The following is a 10,522-nucleotide window of genomic DNA, read 5'->3' as shown; positions in this document are numbered from 1 at the left end:
ACTCAGATTAGAAGTAGATGTGATCTACTGCTCATATGCATGCATGCTGATTTTATCTTCGGATTATTTTAGATTTTATATGCAACATAATATGTCATAGATCCTAGAGTAGGTTGATTTGATGATTAGATCATATGCATGCTAGATTAATTTGATTAATCTAGTTGTCTTTCGCTATAATTTTTTTGAAAAAGTTTTGAAATACATGCATAAAATTGCCTACGCATCCCAACAGAGGGCATGTAATATTACAGCGTAAACAATACAAGTTAAAGATATCCAACCACAAGCCCAAGAAGAAAGCCTACAACAAAGGCAATTACAACTAGAGATAGGATACCATCATGTGCACACACATTCATGGGCCTGCCAACAAGGATTTTGTACTCTTTAAACTTATTGTCATCATATTGTTTGTGAGAGAAGCAAGGAGATCATAGATAGCTATTAAGTGCAGCAATGGCCCCCTCTTTAGTTGAAAACTTCTTGTGTAAGGCATGCTTATACTCAGAGACTTTTCACTGATACTCAGCCTAGGAGTCATAAATCCCTCATGTACGCCCCTCAAAAACCACATAGAATCTTTCTGAATACATCACTAAAACTTATTAAACACCCCCTTGAGTTTCTGCATTTATGTGCAATCAATATCAAATACATTATATATAATAACATAAACTATGCTATAATTAGTATACACTTGAACTTCACTATATGACCCCAACTATGAAATGTACTCCACTGGTTATGAGTAACCCATAGCCTATTAGCTATCGAATTGCACAGTTCTTCATCTCTATGGGTTTCATCATCCCCTACAATCAAATAGGGATCGACATCATCCCCATCCAGGTCCATAGGCAAGGGTGCCAATGATATATTAAAATATTTGTCATTGTCTTGGTTGTGTCTTGTGAAGTGAATAATGCAACAAGCCATAACAATATGCTTTTGCACCTTGAAGGGGTATGGTATGGGAGTTCTCAAAATCTTAAATCACTTCTTCAAAATACCAAAGGCCTTCTCGACACAATTTCATAATTGCGCATGTCGATAGTTATATAGATCCCTACAATTGGAATATCGCTATGTCTGAGGATTGTTGAAGCTACTTAGGTGGTACCTGTTGCCTCGATAAGGAGCAAAAAACTTATCCATGTTGGCTTATCCTGAGTCGACAAGATAATATTTTCTTATATCCAACTGATCAATACTTAAATTAATATATTAAACACACTCAAAACATCATTAATTAACATGTACTAGTTTGAATTTGATGTTTTCCAACTCATTTTGCAGGTAAATTGAAGATTGGATTCAATTAGGCTTAATTTGGTCTAATCCAGCTTGAACTCAAATACATTCAAGAGCTAGGAAGAGCATCTAATGGTTTTCATCAATTTGCTACATCCAAGGGAGGAGAAGCCATGTGCCATCCATAAGAATCTGAGGCAAGAAGATCAACAGTCAATAAAAAATACCTAAAGATCTGAAGGCTGAAATTTCTTGGAGCATTCTCCCATAGATTGAAGATGGAATCAATAGCTAGAAACCACCCAATCAACCATCCAAGGGTCCTCCTTCATGGTGCCAAAAGTGGAGAATAAATGGAAGAAACTAAGGTGTGAACGTGACTTAAAAATCAAGGGTCAAGATTAAATTAAAGATTGCATCTTCCATGGATCCAAGTGTGAACATAGCTAATCAACCAATGGAGGAGATATATGATGAAGCCCTAGATCTAAAGGCTCAAATTGTTGACACCATCCTTGGATCATTCATGGAATTTTTTGAGAAAGAATTGGAGAGAAAATTGGACTCAAACAAAGAAGGAAAATTCTACATGTTGCAAAAATGGAAAATCATCAAGACAAGCAATCCAAGGAGGAGATTTCTTGCTCTAAGATCCAATGGTCATCAATCCATGCACCCACACACCTTAAAACCCTAGTCTCCACTCTATAAAAACCCCCCTTGGCCGGCCAAAAAAAAATCAATAAGCCTTTCCCATGACAAAATCCCCATAGCCTTAGGTTCCATGCCACAGCCATTCTTCATGCCAACCTTGTCTTCCCAAATTTTTAGCCGGCCATATGTCCAACCTTATTTTCTCAAACTCTACTATCCCAAACCTCCATCAGCCCTCTTATGGGAATCATCTCCACACCTCCATCTTCTCTCTTTCCCTCCCTCTTTCTCTCCTCCATCAAAACCCTAGCTTCCTCTTTCCTTCTTCCATCCTCAACACACCCACAACCTTCAGCCCTCTTCTCTACCAAACATTTATTCCTACTTCTAATCCCTTCTTCATGTCATGGGAAGGATATTTGCAGAGTTCAAGGATGAAGGCTTCAATAAGAAGAAGATCCATACGTGGCTAGTTCTCCATCTTCTCAGGAAATCACTGAACTGCTTGTAAAGACAGTATTTCTTATTTTAAATTCTTTGTACTTCCTTCTTTCTATGCAATAAAGACTTGGCTTTTCTTGTTTCATATCTTTATGTCTTTATAAGATCTTAATCTAGAATAGTTTATGATCCTTGGGATGAGCCGTGATCTACAGATGTAGTTCATACTCTTAAGAGATTATCTTTAAATAAGATTTTTTTTATTTTGCATCTAAGTAATTTTGACTAGCCTATACCTTTGAGAGATGGACCATGATCGAAGGGTGCAAATCGTGTTTTCTAAGATAGATTATATCTTAATTGATGAGATACTAAGCAAAGGCATATTAAGAAAGATACCAGCTGTCGAACAAGAAAATAGTTGAGATCCTGAGAAACCTCTTTCATACTTGAAGTTAATCTTTAGTTAAGTTATTTATTTCTTTGCTTATTTATTTAGTAGTCTTCTAATTAATCAACTTTTACTCTTCTTTAATTTAAATCTAAATCACTCAAATGCAACTAAATACGATTCCTGTGGATACGAACCTGACTTGCACTATCTACATAGTAGTAAGTTAGTGATTTATTTTTGATGCCTATGACAGTGATCAAATTTTAGTACCATTGCTAAAAATTATATTTTAGTTACTTTGAGTTATAAAAATCTATAAAAAAATCAAAAAAAATCTATTTAATGCTTTCTTTAATTTATTGCTTTCTTAGTTAACTGCTTTACTTGTTTTTGTCCTTATTTTAATTACTTTATTTCTCAGCTTGCCTTTTATTCTCTTAATCTATTAAAAAAATTAAAAAATATATATTTATTATATTTACTTTTTACCTTTTATTTGCTTTCTAAGTTGCCTAGTTTACTTAGTCAAACTTACATTCTTGCAAAATCAACCAAATCTTTATACTGACACCTCATAATCTATTTAGAAAATTAGATACTTAATAACAAAATCTAGAAAAAAGTAAATCAATTTAATCTTAATTAATTATTAAATTTGGATATCTTTTCTTTTTTTTACATTGCATAATTTTATAAAATATCTTAAGGATAAAATTCTAATCAACATAAGGTGGAAATTTCATCACCTTTTCTTAGCTCAAAAATCACAATCCTTTATTTTGCATTGATCTAAACCTTTAATTTAAAATCAATTAGATGTTAGCCCCTAAGAACTCTCAAGCTCAATAGGATAAAGCACCTTAAGAGTTGGACTGAGTTAAAGTTGGTCAGTTTAACTGGTGTCTATGAAAGTGGTTTAGGGATTATATTTCGAAGGAAGGTGGTTTATTAATTAATTCCATTCGCTTATCTAACCAATTTAATTAGTGTCTAAGTAAAGCAACAGAGAGACCCTCACCAATCTTATACTTATTTGGCTAGTTGAGTGGCTAGTCTTTTACTTGAAGTGCTCGAAGGTGATCTTAGCAGTTAGGAGCTGTCTAGATCTAGGACAACATCTAACCTAACTTAAATTTTTTGCATCTACTTCTTAGATTTAGGACTCAATAGGCTCTCATCTTTAGAATTTCTTTCATCCTTTTCTTTTACTTATAATCTAAAAATCTTAAAATCTAAAAAAAAATTAAAATTGGCTGGTTTGCTCTAAGGTATCAATTATAGGGTTTATGCTGGAGCGTCGCTCATTGCAACTCTCGAGATTCAAACTTTAGATCCTGAAATTGAAAGAACTCTTAGAGCCAGTAGACTCAAGAATATGGATTGAAACCAGGAGACTGATCCACCTAGGTAGTTGAAGGAGTACTTTACTCCTTCCAAATATACCTACTCTCCTTGCATTTAGACGCCTCTAGTTGAGGCAATTCAATATGAAATCAAGTCAAGTGTCATTCAAATACTTCCATCATTTAATAGACTTGCTAATGAGGATCCATACAAACATCTAAATGAATTCTTGGAAATTTCTTCAATAGTTTGAATTCAAAATTTTTCTAACGATGCTCTCAAACTAAAATTATTTCTTTTCTCATTGAAGGATAAAGCCAAATATTGGCTGAACACATTAGATACAATCATAATTTCAACCTGGGATCAACTGCAAAGAAAATTTTTTAAAAAATATTTTCCAATCAAAAAAACTAACAAATCAGAAAGGCCATAACTAGTTTTTTCTAGTTGGATGGAGAGATGTTTCATGAGACTTGAAAAATATTAAAGAAACTAATTAGGAAATACCCCCACCATGCTATACCCAAATGGCAACTAGTTCAGTACTTCTATGATGGCTTGTCAGAAAAGTACAGGCAAATCATTGATGCATCCTCTGGTAGAACCTTCATGCTGAAAAATGAGCATGAAGCCTGGTAGCTATTTGAAATCCTAAGTGAAAATTCATTGCACTACATGTTTGCTGCTACGAGAGACCCTTCCATGTTTGGACCTAAGCGAGATGGGATTTATGAGATTGGTAGTTCAATGGACATCCATAGTTGAATAGATGAATTATCTCAAATAATGAATTGAATACTGCAAGTAATGCCCACCAGCACCCCACCACACTTGCGATAGATGTCCATTCAATATGTTCGAATCTTACTCATTCTGTTTATGATTGTCTTCTTGTACCTTAATTCTCTAAGTTTATACATGAACAAGTCAATCAAGCATAAACTTAGAATAATTTCACATCAAGATACAACCTTTATTCCAACATCTATAATCCAGATTGGAGGAACCATCCTAATTTTTCTTGGACCCAACAACCTACTGCAAGGCCCCCAGCACTCAGACCTAATTACATTGAGGGAGCTTATAAACTAGCTCCATACCCACAACAAGCACAAAATTTTCAATCTTCTTCAAATGCTGCCCTCGAGAAGATTCTACAAGAACTATAGCTTTTGCACTCCCACACACTGTCAATTGCAAAGCTAGAAGCCCAAATAGGTCAACTAGCTCAGCCTTTAATAAGAGGGAGCAAGGCAAATTACCCAGCTAACCTATTAGTAATCCAAAGGGGTAGTACATGGCTGAAAGCTCCACTGGCCCAGAGACATTTTTCGAATATGCCAAATCTGTTATGACCCTTAGAAGTGAGAAAATCATTAATCAACCAGAGATAACTCAAGAACCAGAACCATCAAAACTTGTCGAACCAGAGAAGAATGAATCTATAGAAAGGAAAGAACCTGTTGACCTAGCACCTACACCGAAGGCCCCATTTTTCAGTACTTTTAAATCTCCTCTGCCTCTAGATAAGAAGGGCATCAAAATGAATGAAATACTTGAACTATTCAAATAAGTACAAATAAATTTATCCCTTCTTGATGCTATACAACAAGTCCCAACATATGCCAAGTTTTCCAAAGATCTACGCACACAGAAATGAAAAACCAAGGCATATACACCAAAGAAAGTCTACTTAACTGAAAAAGCCAGTTTCATCTTTCAACAAATAACCCCACCCAAACTTAAGGATCTTGGTACCCCAATCATATCCTATGTCATAGGGGACCTGACCATTAAGAAAAAATTGTTAGATTTGTGTGCGAGTGTTAACCTTTTTCTCGAGCTCTATGTATGACCTATTTAGATTTGGAGAATTGAAGCCCGCAATGGTAACCCTTCAATTAGCAGATCGATTAGTTAAGGTGCCCCATGAAATGTTGGAAGATGTGTTAGTAAAAGTGGATGAATTTAATTTTTTTTGTGGATTTTTTGATGCTAGATATAGAATCTAACAGCAACCCCAAATACCCATCATCTTAGATAGACCCTTTCTAGTGACCGCCAATACTTGCATAAACTGTAGGATCAGGGTTATGGATGTATCTTTCGAAAATAAGAAGCTGAGTTTAAACATTTTTAACACAGCACAGGGACCACCCACTTTTGATCATGGTGAGATCAATTTGCTAGAGAAAATTATAGAGGACAAAACCCCTACCTTGCTCAACTCAGACCCTTTACAAGTATGCTTAGCACACTTTGGAGTGGATGATTTTGACATTAATGAGTATATCAAAGAAGTAAATGCACTTCTAGAGCCAACCCAATTTTAGCACCATCTCCTTTGGACTGTAATGTATGAACAACTACCAACCCAATCGAGTCTTTTAGTACCATCCCTAGAAGCACCACCTACCATAGAGTTAAAGTCCCTTCATGACACATTAAAGTATTAATTTTTCAGACCCAATGAGATCCTACCAATAATCATTTCCTCCGACCTAAACACTAACCAGGAACATCAATTTGTAGGTGTGCTCAAAGAGCACAAAGAGGCCATGGGGTGGACAATTGCTTATTTGAAAGGCATTGATCCTTCTATTTACATGCATCACATTCATTGCAAGACTGAGGCCAAACCACATAGGGACATGCAACGTAGATTAAATCCAAATATGTGGGAGGTTGTAAAGAAAGAGGTAATAAAATGGTTGGATGCAGGCATTATCTATCTAATTTCAGCCTAACCCAAGTGGTGCCAAAGAAGTCGGGCATCACTATGGTAGAAAATAAGAAAGGTGAGTTGTTACCCACTCACACAACAACTGGCTGGCGAGTGATGCGTAGTCGTTGATAGCACCAAAAATAACTCTACTCACTACGTAGGTAGGATGAGTCGAGATCGTATCCTCAGGGACCTTGGGCTAAGTTGAGATTGCAAAATAAAAGAAAGAAACGTTATTTTTGATTTAGAAAATAAATTATCTTAAAATTGATGTAATTAGAAAATAAAGAGCTCGGGAGTTTTGAATTAATTTTGCACTAGTAGAGTTGTATCTCTTTTTTTTTAATTAAATAGATGTGATTAATCTTAGGAAAAATACCTATCTTTTCTCGGTACGCCCTGTACCCGTGATCACGGCGCATCTCCAGAAAGTACTAGGTAAGCAACTCTTCTTTCCTCGGCACGTCCCGTATCCGTAGATCACGGTGCGTCTCCGAAAAGTAAAAGTTGTTCCTAATATTAATCTAACAAGAAAGCATAAATAAAAGCATATGAAAGGGTGCAAATAAAGAACTCATGATGATTTAAATAAAAAGCATAATCTTTATTGCATATAAAGAAATACAGGAAAATTTAGAACAATAAACCATCTCTGTGTCGTTACAAAATTTCTTCTCCACTCTCGAGACTGCTAGCCTAGCTGCTCATGAAGTAGTCCCTTTCTATCCCTCTATGCAAGGCTCTAGAAGAATTTCTAGGCTCCCCCTCCAATGGGAGTACAAAAGCCTTTTTATAGGTGTTAGGAGGGAGGAGTTTTACATGGTTTTTCGATGTGGGATTAAAGAAAATACTAATGACTAAAAAATGGATGGATGAGATGAAAAGATCACAAACAGATAAAAAAAATACAAATTTTTCCACTTGAAGCATTTCCAAATAAATTTTTTTTTCCTTTAATTTGCTCGCCGCTGTGTCTGCCATGCCAAATTCTCCGTGCGAACCCGCCGTCCCGCGTGCCCACTGCCGCGCCCGCTGTGCACGAGCCTGCTCACGTCCGCCCGCGCTCGCACCCACACCCGCACGTCCGTCCGCCCGTACGTCCGTCCGTGCGCTCGCCCGCTGTGCATCTGCGCCACTCACGCACGCGCCCAGGAACAACTTCACGCTACCTTTTTTTTATTCTACTTCCAAAAAGAAACTTTTATTTCTTCACAATGACATCTATATCCTTTTTGGATTCCTTGCATAGTATCTTCATTTTCTATAATACCGGATGCATCTTTCTTTTATTTTAATTTTGTTTTAAGTCTAATTTTCTTTAAACTTGAATCTTTTTGATCTATGAATCGGACTCTTTTTATCGGTGATTACCTTTTCTGTAAAACATAAAAAGAAATATCAAATTCTTAATAAATAAAATAAATTAAATATAATTTTTTACTTTAAATAACTTAAATTAAGTATTTATCACACCCCCCAACTTGAATTTTGCTCGTCCTCGAGTAAAATAGATATATCAGTATTGTGTACCGACTCGGTCTTAAATCAAAAGTTAGGTTAGGCATCCCAAAAGGTAGATGATACCTGGTCAGACCATTAAAGAGATATTTCATTGGATTATCAATTTGACCCAATTAGTGGCTGAGTATTAACTAAAAAAATTTCAAGAGCTTTTTTTTCACCAACTCCTCACTTTACTCTTTAAATCCTCTAACTTAATGGGAAAGAGGTTTATTATCTTCTTGCAATTTAGTCCCCTTACTTTTTTTTTTTTTTAACATTGCCTACCTTTTTACGCCAACCACAACGCTTACTTAGGCGAAAGGGCCCGGTTACTCAGTAGGAAACCAATGTTGTTTTTTTTTTTTTAAGTAAATTTTAAGAAGAATTTTTGCATACCTCGACCTTTCCACCCAATCTCTCATGAAGCAGATTCTTTATTGAGATCAGTAAGAAGAAGATTGTAGAATCACTCCTAAAATTTGGTCTAGTCTAAACCCTACCATTCATTGAGTTTTCTTAATAATTTATTCTTCAATTTCTCTAAAATTATCTTGACTGTTAATCATTCATTGTTTAGGATGCCTAATTAATTCTTAATCAAAATAAAATTTGGATACACAAAACTAATTATTTGACCATACTCTAGGATTTGATTAATTTCCTTCCCCCTCAACTTAATCTACATTATCCTCAATGGAGTAGGAAAGCAAAGAAAATAATAGGAGAGAGTGCACCTGGGATAATTTTACTTCAAAAGTTGAAGATAGCTTCATTGATTAATAGGCTCTTGTTCTAAATTTCTGCAACTGCAGTAAAGTAAAAAAAATATGAAATCATTGGGTTATCTCCCAACAAGCGCTAAGTTTTACGTCTTCAGCTAGAGTCAAGTTTATTGACAGACTCTTCCACATAGAGCAGTCCTTTATTCTTAAAAAATGAAGATCAGTTAAAATAAAATAAAAGAAATTTGGGTTGCCTCCCAAAAAGTGCTAAGTTTAACGTCTTCAGCCAGACGTCATATGCAATAAAACCAACAAAAGGTGGGCAATGGCTCATACTTGATTGTCCATGGAGGAGTGGTTTTATCGTGTGGTGTATCCAACAAGGTGTTAACTTCTTTCATATATCCCTCAAAGTCATACACTCCAAAGTGAGCCAAGCAAGTACCTAAGGGGTCTGGTGCTAGAATTGTGGGTGTTGCATCTTCTATAATGTCTTCTAGTATATCTACTTCGAAGCAACTATCCATTGATGGTCCTTGGAAAGCACCAAACATATTTAGTCTCAATTTCTTATTCCCAAACAATATGTCCATGACTCCTGTCCTACAATTAATGCATGCATTTGCTGTAGCTAGGAAGGGTCGTCCTAAGATAATGGGAATTTGTCTGGAGTTGCCACTTAGTTCCATGTCGAGAACCAGAAAATCAACTGGAAAGTAAAATTCATCTACCTTGACCAAGACATCCTCAAGCATTCCATGTGGTTTCTTAATTGATCTGTCGGCTAATTGTAGTATGACTGATATGGGTTTCAGTTCTCCGAATCCAAAAAGTTCATACACCAAACTAGGTAAAAGATTCACACTTGCCCCTAAGTCCAGAAGAGCTTTTTCAATGTGATAATCTCCTATAACACAGAAAATGATGGGGGCTCCTGTGTCCTTAAGTTTTGGAGGAGTGGCATGCTGGACGACAGAACTAGCCTGTTCAGTGAGGCGTACTTTCTTTGGAATTTGTGATCTAAATTTACATTTTTGGGTACACAAATCTTTCAAAAATTTGGCATAAGCAGGGACCTGTTTGATTGCGTCTAGAAGGGGAAGATTAATTTGGACTTGTTTAAACAATTCTAACATCTCATCAAGTTTTCCTCCCTTCTTATCTGCAGGAATAGGAGCTTTCAGGGCATCCAGAAATGGGGCTTTAAGCAAGTAAGATGATTCTGGTGCAGTTGGTTTCTTCTCTATTTTTAGGTCCTTGTTCTTGGGTGATTTGGCTTCGGTTAGAGGTTTAGGGTCAGTCTCATTGGTTTTACTAGTGTGTTCAATGACCTTCCCACTTCTCAGAGTCATGATTGATTTGGCATGTTCAGAAAAGTTTCTGGGGTATTAGAACTCTCAATCACAAATTGCCCTCTTGGGTTGCTCTCGGGTTGGCTAGGTAATTTTTCTCCTTCCCTCCTACTGAATGCAGTCGCTAGTT

The sequence above is a fragment of the Elaeis guineensis genome, chromosome 6, assembly GCF_000442705.2.
Source record: "Elaeis guineensis isolate ETL-2024a chromosome 6, EG11, whole genome shotgun sequence".
Lineage (NCBI taxonomy): Eukaryota > Viridiplantae > Streptophyta > Magnoliopsida > Arecales > Arecaceae > Elaeis > Elaeis guineensis.
This window is presented reverse-complemented; position numbering follows the sequence as displayed.